A 12,957-nucleotide genomic window follows, 5' to 3' on the forward strand; every position below is an offset into this window, starting at 1 on the left:
CTCTACAGACTATGCCCTCTGGTTTATATAGGCACTGGAGGGGACTAGGGTTATATAAGGTCGGTTACAGAGAAAGGAATCTACATATCCAGTCACCAAGCTTGCCTTCCACGCCAAGGAGAGTCCCATCTGGACACGGGAGAGAATATTTAGTCTTGTATCTTCATAGTACAATAGTCCGACCCACATCAATAGTCCGGTTGTCCGAGGACCCCTTAATCCGGGACTCCCTTAGTAGCCCCCGAACCAGGCTTCAATGACGAGGTGTCTGGTGTGCAGATTGTCTTCAGCATTTCAAGGCGGGTTCCTCCTCTGATTTCTTCAAAGTACCTATTTAAAAGAGTAGTATTCGGCTTCCCATTTAACGCCGCACTCATCGGCTTCCATGCCATCGTACCTTCAGCTTTCATGCATCGAGTGAATACGAGAGGTCAGGACACTTTTGCACATACCACCCTGTCCATGTAAGAAGGGCGTCTATAAAAGAGATTATGATTTCCAGATCCATTCCACACCAAGCAAAAGATCCTCGGAGCTCACTGGGAGAAATCATTCCACCATGGACAGTGTTCCCAGTTCTTCCTCTTATCCTCAAGGCCCCTGTCGGTGTCAAAACCGGTGGATCTCGGGTAGGCGGTCCCGAACTGTGCGTCTAGGTGGATGGTAACAGGAGACAAGGGACATGATGTTTTTACCCAGGTTCGGGCCCTCTCGATGGAGGTAAAACCCTACTCCTGCTTGATTAATATTGATGATATGGGTAGTACAAGAGTGGATCTACCATGAGATCAGAGAGGCTAAACCCTAGAAGCTAGCCTATGGTATGATTGTTGTTCGTCCTACGGACTAAAACTCTCTGGTTTATATAGACACCGGAGAGGGCTAGGGTTACACAGAGTCGGTTACAATGGGAGGAGATCTTCATATCGTATCGCCAAGCTTGCCTTCCACGCCGAGGAAAGTTCCATCCGGACACAGGACAGAGTCTTCAATCTTGCATCTTCATAGCCTGGGAGTCCGACCAAAGGTCATAGTCCGGCCATCCGGACACCCCCTAATCCAGGACTCCCTCAGTAGCCCCTGAACCAGGCTTCAATGACGACGAGTCCGGCGCGCAAGTTGTCTTCGGCATTGCAAGGTGGGTTCCTCCTCCGAATACTTCATAGAAGATGTTGAACACAAGGATAGTGTCCGGCTCTGCAAAATAAGTTCCACATGCCACTGTAGAGAGAATAATATTTGCACCAATCTAATCTGCTGACGTATTCCGCAGCGCGACATCACGCCACGGCCAGGATTTTATTCGAATCATTTTACTGTTCCTTGGCACGTCTTGTCAAAGCAGAGATCGTGTCCCCTTATTCCGGGATTCTCATCAATATGGGCGTGGGTAACCCAACCGTGCCATTAACCGCGGCGCTTGGGAGATAAGCGAGTTTTATTAGGCCGATGGGGGCTCGTAGTTTCGGCCACCCATATAAGGGGATAAGAATCTACCCTTTCCATTTACGCCTTCTTCTTCCTTTGCTTATTCATCCCTGCGCGCTCGAGCTCCAACGCCCAAGCCCGCACTTCCCACCTCAACCTTCTCCAATCATGTCCGGAGCGGGAGGTAGATGGATGGCCTCCTCCGTCATGGAGGGGCAAATCAAAAAGCTGAGGAAGGCCGGATACTTGTCTGACGACATCGCGCACCGGCTTCCAGATGAGGGGCAACTCATCCCCACCCCTAGGCCCCATGAGAGGGTTGTATTTCTCCCCCATTTCCTCCGCGGACTGGGTTTTCCTCTTCACCCGTTCGTCCGAGGGCTCATGTTCTACTACGGCCTGGACTTCCACGATCTGGCCCCGAACTTCATCCTCAACATCTCGGCGTTTATCGTCGTGTGCGAGGCCTTCCTACGCATCCAGCCTCACTTTGGCCTATGGCTGAAGATCTTCAGCGTCAAGCCGAAGGTCGTGGGCGGCCGCCAAGCGGAGTGCGGAGGTGCCATGGTGGGCAAGATAGCCAACGTTACATGGCTCGAGGGCGCCTTCGTAGAGACCATCAAAGGGTGGCAATCGGGGTGGTTCTATATCACCGAGCTGCGTGACCCTGAATGGGCAGCGGCCCCCGAATTCCGATCTGGTGTCCCCACACGGCTCACATCTTGGAAATAGATGGGTCTATCATGGGGTAATTTAGCAGAAGTGACCGGACTTCAAACCTGCATCAAAGACCTGATCGACAGGAAGGTTAAACTCGTCAACGTAGTCCAGGTCATGCTCTTCCGCTGGATTCTCCCGTGTCAACACCGGGCTTTCAGCTTGTGGGAGTTCGACCCGTCCCAGCACCAGACTCTGTCCCGGCTCTTCGACACAAAGCATGAAGATTCCTGGAAGGTGCTATTCAAGAGCTCCGAGGTCTCCCCTCCCGTCACGGAGGATCGCAGATTCTACACCGAGCGCCAAGCCAGCGCGGTGAGCTTAATTTTCCCTTTACGGGGTATTTGTTTTTCATAGATTTGATTCTATGCGGGATCTAAACCCCCATCTCTTTAACAGGACTGGCAGAAGAAGGCCGGACAGATCAACTGTCATGCTCCCTTGCCCGAAGACCCAGCGAATGCTCGCTTGACGAAGCTGCTGGTTCCGGCACCTCACGTGGTGCCGGAGAAGAAGGCCAAGAAGAAGGCCACGGGGACTCAAAAGAGTTCCCGGCGCCTGGTGGTGTCGGATTCATTGCCCGACAACCCCGAAGCACCCTCCTCCTCTAAGGACGAGGAGGAGGAAGAAGAAGAAGCCTCTCCCCCTCCAACCGGGGAAGGAAAGAAAAGGAAAGCCGCCCCAAATGGGGAGGCCGGAGGGTCCAAGAAGGGGAGAACCCTTCTTCCGGATTATTCCTCTGACGCCGAAGACGGCGGGGAGGAATGGCCATCCAAGGTCAAGCCCCTGGCAAAATCATAAGCATCCGGTCATCCGAATAACTTATGACGCCCCTCCATTATTTGGCATTTTCTAACGCCGAATTTGATCATGCAGTCTGCCCAAGGCTCAGCTCGACGATTCGACGAGCGGCTCCTTGGATTCGTCGGATGTGAATAGCGCTTCAATTCCGATGGCCTCCTCCCCTCTCTCTATGGACAACGCCGAGGTGGAGTCCTGAGAGGGACTAAACCAGGAGGAGGTGGTCTTGGAGGCGCCCCGAGGCGACCTCCCGGACTCTAGGCCCAAAGGGGGTAAAGCCCCGGAGGGATCCAAGTCCGGCCCCGGGCCGGACGCTGCTCCGGAACCATCAATGGTTCCAGAGTCCGACATGCGGCGCCTTCATAAGAAGGGCAAGCCTACGATGCCGGTGACCTTCGTCCATCCGGAGGCGCCGGACAATTTGCTGGAGGTGCTTAACGGCGCCTCCATCGACGAGGAACACCGTACTGTTATGAGTGCGGTGATTCAGAAGGTTCAGTCCGCCAAGAGCGGGCTGACGGAAGCCTGTACAAGTCTGTTAACAGGCTTTGAGGTATGTGTTCGAAAACATATAAAAATGTCACCGCATAGACAGTAGCCCCTGATGCTCAGTTCGGCGTTCGGAAAGAAAAGCCGAGCTGAGGATCTAAAAAGATATACGCAGGAGTCTAAAAAATATGTCAATATGGGAATACAGGCTGCGCTACTGACCTCTGACGCACTGACTGCGGAGGTCAATGCATTGAAGGAGAACCTTGAGTGGTCCGAGAACAAGCTCGGCCGTGCCAAGAAGCAGCTCGAGGACAAGGAGGGTATGTAATACCGCATGTAAATGTATATAGAAATACTTGGTTGCAAATAATGACAGGACCAACATAAATGTTGCTGGGGCCACAGCCGAGGTGGCGACCCTGAAGGAGGCGGTCTCCAAGGCCGAAAACAGTGCGGCCTTGGAGCGCACCAAGCGAGAGAAGCAGGAGGCGCGGGTGGCGGAGGTGCGGCAAGAGCTCCAGGCTCTCGTGGAAAAACACGAGAGTTTGGAGCGTGACTCGAAGACTCGAGAGTCCAAGCTCGCCTTGGCTCTTGAGAGTGCCAAGAACGCTAAGGCCGAAGCCCAGAAGGCCCTTCAGGAGATCGAGGCGATGAAGAAGATAGCGACGGGTAAGGCATTCTTTATGCAAAGCAAGAATATAAAAGTAAATTATCTGTTACTTACCCGAATCCGGAGCTCTCCAGGAGCGTTCGCCGATCTGCCCCGTAGTGTGTCTGATGCTGCCGCATTCTACCGAGCCGAAGAGGGGAGCTCGACGGAAAAGGTGTTCTGGTCTCAATATGCTGAGGCCGGACATCCGGTTCCCCTGAGCGACCAGCTGAAGCAGCTGGTCGAACTCCACAAGGTGGCCGAACAGGCCATGAAGGGCCTCAGAGTTCAGCTGTGGCCTAGAGAAGCCATGCCTGGGAGTTACTTCGGTCTGGTGCGGCGGCTGGTGGACGCGTATCCGTGGATTGAGGTCATCAAGCGCTCCGTCTGTATCGAAGGTGCCCGTCAGGCCCTTGCCCATGCTAAAGTGCACTGGGGCAAGCTGGACGCTGAGAAGCTTTTGACGGACGCGCCACCACCGGGCAAGGAGTATCGCACGCCCGAGATGTATTATAAGGGCGTCCTGAAGGGTGCCCGCCTTATAGCGGACGAATGCTCCAAATATGTAATTTTTTAGTAGACTCGCACCTGTTATCCTTCACGCTGAAAACTTTGTTCATATGCGTTAAGCAACGCTTTGTTAATTTAAAATATTACCTTCTGTGCGGCCGTTTTTCAAATCTGAGAGATGCAAGTCGTCGGCTTCTACCCCCATGCCACGAGTGTTGGGGTGTTCGGGATAAACCTGAGCGCTTTTGTTCCCATTCTTGGGTCCATCTAGGGAGGCGCTCAGCACAATGAACCAGGCCATCGGACTTATAATGCTTTATCACTCTCACTTAGCCATAGAATTCTATAATTTTAAATTTCAGCGAAGCCCCTAGTATTCGGAAGACCGAGTTCGGGGCGCTATCCACGCCTAGGCCAGATAAGTCCAGCTCCTCGCTCTAAGCGACATAAGTCTTTAAGGACTCGAAAAACCTCGTGAACAACGACCGGTCTCTCGCACTATCATGACGGTCAGTTTTAGCTTTCTCTACTGAGGTGTTAACCCAGCTCAACTGGGGCACAATCGCAGTAGTTCTCCCAGCACTACCTTAGCCAACATTGCGGAACGTAAGGTACCAAAACATGGGAGCCGGGCAAACCCAACTATTGACCAAAGACATGATTCGGAGCCGATGCATATAGTGCTATAAGTTCGGGGTGCCGCACTCATGAGAGTGTTCGGTCTTCTCACACCATGTTATGGGGTGCTTAAGCCCCTGGTGTATTGGCCGTACCAAAGTGTACGGTTGCATAACATCATGACTGAACATATTTGTATAAAAAATAGATGAGTACAATAATAGATAAGAGCTATGTATTGTTTATTAAAAAAGGGCTGCTATGAAAGCAGAACAATACAAGTAGTGTGATAAGCAAGAGATGGGATTATTTGACATGTCCCCCTCCAGGGGCAAGCTGCGGGACTTTAAGTAAAACATGTATTAAGCTCGTTATAGAGACCACCTGGACATTTGACGCGGCTTGTTCTCTCCCTGGCTGTTGCATCGTGTGTTCGGCGAGTGTATTGCTGGACAGGCCTTCCGAATAGTTGGGGTCCTAAAAGTGTATAAAAAGGAAATGGCGGAATAGGGAGCCCCTTAGTGCGGTTGAGCCGCATTCTGGGCGTGTCGTAGTTGTGCCCCTCCCCTTATGCCCATGGTATCTCTAAGGCGTAGTTATGTACGCGTGGTACCGATATCACCATCTAGCGAGGGCTGGGGTTGGGGCCGCACTGCTATGCTTGCTCGGAACGTGCCAGCCGGATTTGTTGTAGGTTACTTCGGACTCGCTTGACATTGTCCGGATGTTTGACACCTGGATTGGAGAATTGCCTTGAGAGGCTACTCTGTACTTCTGCCGCCAGGGCCGCCGTGTGCTCCTCCGTTCGAAGAGAGCGTTTGGTGTTTCCATTTACCGTGATGACTCCGCGAGGTCCTGGCATCTTGAGCTTGAGATATGCGTAGTGCGGCACCGCATTGAATTTGGCAAATGCGGTTCGTCCGAGCAGGGCGTGATAACCACTGCAGAATGAGACTATGTCGAAGATTAACTCTTCGCTTCGGAAATTATCTGGGGATCCGAAGACCACTTCGAGTGTAACCGAGCCTGTATAGGTGGCCTCTACACCTGGTATGACGCCTTTAAAGGTTGTCTTTGTGGGTTTAATCCTTGAGGGATCGATACCCATTTTTCGCACTGTATCCTGATAAAGCAGGTTCAGGCTGCTGCCGCCGTCCATTAGGACTCTGGTGAGGTGAACCCGCCGTGACGGATGCTAGTGGGGTGGTCCCTTCGATCAAAAGTGATTGGACAGGAGGACCATGGGTTGAACTTTGGGGCGACTGGCTCCAACGCATAGACGTCCTTGAGAGCATGCTTCCGCTCCCTTTTGGGGATGTGGGTTGCGTATATCATGTTCACCGTCCGCACTTGTGGGGGGAATCCCTTCTGTCCTCTGTTGTTCGGCGGCCGGGGCTCCTCCTCGTCATCACTATGCAGCCCCTTGTCTCTGGTTTCGGCACTTAACTTGCATGCCTGCTTGAACACCCAACAATCCCTGTTGGTGTGGTTGGCTGGCAGTTCGGGGGTGCCGTGTATCTGGCACGAGCGATCGAGTATCCGGTCTAAGCTGGATGGGCCAGGAGGGTTTCTTTTGAATGGCTTCTTCCGTTGACCGGGTTTAGAGCCTCTGAATCCAGCATTGACTGTCGTATCTTCAGTATTGTCGCCGTTAATGCGGCGCTTGTGCTTGTTGCGACGTGACCTGCCATTGTTGTCCTTGGTATCCGAATTGCCAGGGCTCTTGGTTATGTTATTGCTACGAGCTAGCCAGCTGTCTTCTCCCGCACAAAAGCGGGTCATGAGTGTCGTGAGGGCTGCCATAGATTTTGGCTTTTCCTGTCCTAGGTGCCGGGCAAGCCATTCGTCTCGGCGTCCGGACAATCGACTATTTGATTTTTCTTGGTTAGGAACCGTGTCCAGAATTGACTGGCCGATTCCTCTGGCTGCTGGATTATGTGGCTTAGGTCATCGACGTCTGGTGGTCGCACATAAGTGCCCTGGAAGTTGTCAAGGAATGCGGATTCCAGGTCCTCCCAGCAACTAATTGACTCTGCTGGCAGGCTGTTAAGCCAATGTCGAGCTGGTCCTTTAAGCTTGAGCGGGAGGTATTTGATGGCATGTAGATCATCACCACGGGCCATGTGGATATGAAGGAGATAATCCTCGATCCACACTGCAGGATTTGTTGTGCCATCGTATGATTCGATGTTTACAGGTTTAAAGCCCTCGAGGATTTGATGATCCATTACTTCGTCTGTGAAGCATAGTGGGTGTGCGGCGCCCCTGTACTGGGCTATATCACAACGTAGCTCGGATGAGCTTGGTCTGTTGTATTCGTCCTGGCTATATTTATCATGTCCGGCGTGATGGCTAGCGTCACGTGAAGCGGGGCGCCCACGCGATCCGTAGATTGATCTTGTTTGCCTTGCCTTATTCTCCAATATGTCTCGCAGGTCTGTTGCGTCTCCCCGCACTCTGGTATGTTTTGAGCGGTGCCGGGGTGCGACTTGGGTCGAGGGCCTGAAGGCCTCTCTGTCGTGGCCACAGGGTGGCCGATCGGGCGCATCGTACGCTGGTGATGTAGGTTTAGTTACTTCCTCCTCAAGTTGGGGTAGCAGCCTGCGCTTTGGGTAGCTCTTGGAGGGGCGTTCGAGTTTATACTCTTCGGCCGCCAGGACTTCGGTCCATCTGTCGGCTAGCAAGTCTTAGTCAGCTCTAAGCTGCTGCTGTTTTTTCTTGAGGCTGCTTGTCGTGGCCATAAGCCTGCGTTTGAAATGCTCTTGTTCGACGGGATCCTCTGGCACGACGAATTCATCATCGTCGAGGCTTGCCTCGTCTTCGGAGGGAGGCATATAATTGTCGTCCTCGACCTCTCTATCGGCCGCTCTCTCATGAGGGTTGGCTCCTTCGTCCTCCTGCGCTGAATCCTGCTGGAGGGGGTTGTCTTCGGCACTGTCCGGCGTGTTGTTATCTCCGGTGCCAGAATCGCCGTTTTTGCTCTGGTGGGATTTAGAGCGGCGCCGCTGACGTCGGCGCTTGGGTTGCTTCTTGGAGGGGTCGTCCTCCGTTTTTTCATCGCCATCCCCTGCTTTGGGGGTGTCCACCATGTATATGTCATATGACGAGGTGGCTTTCCAGTTCCCTATGGGTGCTGGTTCTTGGTCGTCTCCTTCATCGGCGTCCATGCCATCGATGTCTTCGGAGTCAAAGTCGAGCATGTCGGTTAAATCGTCGACAGTGGCTATGAGGTGGGTGGTGGGTAGGCTTCGAATTTCTTCATCGTCCGCATCCCAACCATGCTGACCGTAATCCGGCCAGGGCTCTCCTGACAAAGAGAGAGACTTTAGTGAATTCAGGATATCGCCAAACGGCGAGTGCTGAAAGACGTCCGTGGCGGTGAACTCCATGATCGGAGCCCAATCGGGTTCGATTGGAAGAGGTGCGGAATATACGGAGTCCGGAGCGGAGTCCGGCACCTTGGAGTCACGGGCCCTGCAAAGGACTAGGCTGGTATTCGGCTCTATCGCCATAGAGATTGCGGCTCCCGGGGTGGCGTCCAACCGTCCATCCCCGACTAGCGCAGTCGGCTCCGAGCTAATGATCGGAGCGGACACCTGAGCGGCACTCTAGGCACTGTCCGGCGGCAGAGTTAGATCATGCCCATCAGGACAGAGCGGCACGCTCGGCCGTGGCTCGAATCCATCGAAGATCAAGTCCCCGCGGGATGTCGGCCGTGTAATTTAAGCTTCCAAACCTGACCTGATGGCCAGGGGCGTAGCTTTCGATCTGCTCCAGATGGCCAAGCGAGTTGGCCCGCAGTGTGAAGCCACCGAATACGAAGATCTGTCCGGGGAGAAAAGTCTCACCCTGGACCGCGTCATGGTTGATGATCGAAGAAGCCATCGGGCCTAAAGGTGACGACATAGAGGAACTCTCAATGAAAGCACCAATGTCGGTGTCAAAACCGGTGGATCTCGGGTAGGGGGTCCCGAACTGTGCGTCTAGGCGGATGGTAACAGGAGACAAGGACACGATGTTTTTACCCAGGTTCGGGCCCTCTCGATGGAGGTAAAACCCTACTCCTGCTTGATTAATATTGATGATATGGGTAGTACAAGAGTGGATCTACCACGAGATCAGAGAGGCTAAACCCTAGAAGCTAGCCTATGGTATGATTGTTGTTCGTCCTACGGACTAAAACTCTCCGGTTTATATAGACACCGGAGAGGGCTAGGGTTACACAGAGTCGGTTACAATGGGAGGAGATCTTCATATCGTATCGCCAAGCTTGCCTTCCACGCCAAGGAAAGTTCCATCCGGACACGGGACGGAGTCTTCAATCTTGTATCTTCATAGCCCGGGAGTCCGGCCAAAGGTCATAGTCCGGCCACCCGGACACCCCCTAATCCAGGACTCCCTCAGCCCCAAAAAAGGCAATTGGGAGAGGTGCTCCGTATCCTATAGTCAGCTAGAGAAGCTGCAGACACAAAGATTTCTTCCCCCCGCAGATCTAGCTCCCGTTCGAACGGGATTGATTCCTTTCAATGACGGGGCTCAAGCGGTGAACTTCCCTAATCCATCTAGGGGGAGCGGGTGTGCTTTGTTCTCTACTTATTGAGAGGCGTGGGATTTCCAATCCATCCATTCCTCCGAGGCCTCCTGGATTATTACGGCCTCCAACTGCATAGTTTCACTCCTGCCTCCATCCTACATATAGCGGGTTATGTCGCCCTCTGCGAGCTGTTCCTAGGCTGTGAAGCCCACTTTGAATTGTGGAGGAAACTGTACTGCCTCCTCCCTCGTAACCAGGAGGGATCAATATTTGAAGTGGGCAGAGCCGAAGTGTGGCACGTTGCAGATACCGGATACCTGCCCGGCACGCTGAAGAAGGCATCCGAAGAGTGGCCTTCCGAATGGTTTTATATCGAGGACATCGCTCTTCCCGACCCAGTCAGAATGGGTCTTCCTGAATTTTCAAGAGCTCCATTGAAGAAGCGTCTCAACTAGCACCCTCGGAGCCTCAAGGAGGAAGATAGTGCGGAAGTTCGCCAATTGATGAGCAAGATAAGGATGCTCGCTCAGTCAGGTCTATCAATAGTCGAGGTAATGGTGACTTCCATAGTGTGAGGGGTTCAGCCACTTCAGTATAGAAGGTCTCCCATGTGGCACTACAATGGGGAAGATGACGCCTCCCGCTGCGGTCTGAAGGGTCCAGACACTTCCGCCACTATGACCAAAATACTGGCCGAATTATATAGGGGGAGAAAGAGGAATTTGCTCATTTTAAGCGCCGAGATGGATTTTCCATGTACAATCCTCCTAGCTGGGTGAGTTCTAATCCTACTACCCTTTTCATTCTACTCCCAAAGTTACTTCTCATGGACATTAACCCGTCCATTTGTAACAGGAATGGAGAAAAATCACCAAGGATCTCAAGAGCCCCACCCCACAGCCAGAGGACCATAACAGGGACCTCGACCCCAGATTCTAAGAGGATCCAGATATATTTGTGGAGCTCGAGGACGGGGTGTTCTACCAGGCGAGCCATGATGACACGGAAGTGTCTATCATCACTGACTATCCCGGTCTTCTTCCCGCCTCACACGTAAGTAACCAGGAGTCATTTTGTCAAGAAGAGCTTTCTTGTTATGCCTCACCCACCCCATTGTCTCGTGCTATGAAGAGGAGGCGCTCGGCGCACCATGTTGCACCTGAGGTGACTCACAAAAGAGTGGCGCCCACACCAGGCAGGCCTTCAAAGAGGAAGGTGAATATGGTCGAGCCTTTTTCAAAGAGGTACGGTTGTTTTTAAAACATGCTCCTAGGCTGCCACACTGAAGTGTGACACTATTCGTGGTGTCTTATCAAGAAAAACATCCGTCGGACTAAGTCTGGAGATCCTGCAAGTCATGCCTCCACCAGCCGGATTCCAAATCCTGTCTTTAGGACAGAGGATGTCACGGGGGTGACGCCGGATTGTGCTTTAGCAGGGAATTTGGATGACGTATCCGTCACCAACTCTGAAGTGGAAAGTGCCATGAATCATCGGCGCCGTCGGGCAACTCTTCGAGACCACGACTTTTCAAACGAGGCGTTCAATGCCTTCAGCTCGGGTGATGCATACATCCGAGCTGCTCGAGATGGGCTTACAAGAGCCACTGAACAACATTTGAAAGATGTGCGGGTAAGTACACACTTGTTCAAATCTGGTAATAATATATACCAGTAGCCCCCGAGACTTGAAGCAGTTGGTACAACTGATTTAAGGATCATTGTGTAACCAGGTGCTCACAGAGAAGAACAATCTATAGTCTCAAGAGCTAGAACAATGTCGGACCCAGCTTGCCGCCGCAACTGCCGAACTAGAGGAATCCAAGAAGGCCTCAACTGGTAATGTGTCCCTCTATAGAGAAAAAACATAATCATATGTACCAGTAATGCTAACACAGTTGCATATCTGATGATAGTATCGCCAGATAATCCAGGAGAAATACTGGAAGTCACGCAAGCGGGCGCACAAAAGTACGAAAGGCAGCTCGCCGCTGGCGAGCGTATACTTACACGGGTCAGGGCGGAGAAAAACCAACTCCAGGATTCCAATATTTGGCTGGGCGAAGAATTGAAAGATTTTCGGGCCCAGCTGGCTGACTCCATGAAGGAAAATAAGAGGCTGCGAGGCGGCATATTTAGTATGTGTTCAAACTTACCTCTGCATAATCCGGCGAGGGAAGGAACTGACAGAGTTATGTCTGTAGGAATGCTGACTGGCCGTCCCGAAGAGGAGATGTACGGATGCTCAGGCGATCTGCTACAAGAGCTGTCGCAACTACACGAGCAAGCTCGGTAGGCAATGCGGAGTGTCGCCAAGGCCTTATGGCCATCCGCCTCCCTACCAGGAAGTATGGAGGAGCTTGTACAGCTATTCAAGGGAGCGCGGTGGTGTTTCTGATTATGGAAGATATCGGCCTGTTGAGAAGGTGCGCGAGAAGCCTAGGCCATGGTGAAAACACGGTATACCAAGCTCGATCCGAATCATATGGCCCGAGTCGGACCTTTAGGGTCAGATGGGAAAGAAAATCCAGTTAGTCTGGTGTATGACCAGGTAAAATTAGCCGCAGAATATTCTCAGCAGGATTGTAAACTAGAAAACCTGTTTGATGGCATAGAAGAAGAAGCTTTTGAGTACAAGTGACTATGTACTTCAATGGACAAGTTTGTCCCTAGCCGGATTGTAAAACAATTGCCGTGGCGGACCTTTTTGCTTCGGCCTCCGGACCCGACAGTCCAGAGTGTTTCCGAATACCCGCTCGGTAATATAAACCGGAGTACGCGTGGAAACCAGGCGTAGGGGTAAAAGTTGCTTGAACAGACAAGTACCCAACTAGATATGTTATATTACATTGTGATAGTAAGAAACATCTTCCAGAGAGAATAGTTCCATTAAGGGTTCCTTTCCCTGGGTACGCATTCATTAACGTGCATGTCCGAACTGTGATTGAAAAGTCGCAGTATATGTAACATCTGGGGGGTTCATAGTGTAATGAGTAAAAAACATCTTTAGTCCATCGACCGAATATTCCCTTAAGAACGCTAGCTTTCGGCTCCACCCAGTCTGAGGTACACATCCGGATGACCCGGCAGTAACAATCACAGAGGTGCTCCCTTTATGTCCTAGCCGAACTAACGGGAACATAGGGCATAAGCACAGGAGCCAGGCAACCCAGCTTGGCCAAAACTTAAGTCATATCGATGCATATAAT

Source organism: Triticum dicoccoides, chromosome 4B (assembly GCF_002162155.2).
Source record: "Triticum dicoccoides isolate Atlit2015 ecotype Zavitan chromosome 4B, WEW_v2.0, whole genome shotgun sequence".
Taxonomy (NCBI): Eukaryota; Viridiplantae; Streptophyta; class Magnoliopsida; order Poales; family Poaceae; genus Triticum; species Triticum dicoccoides.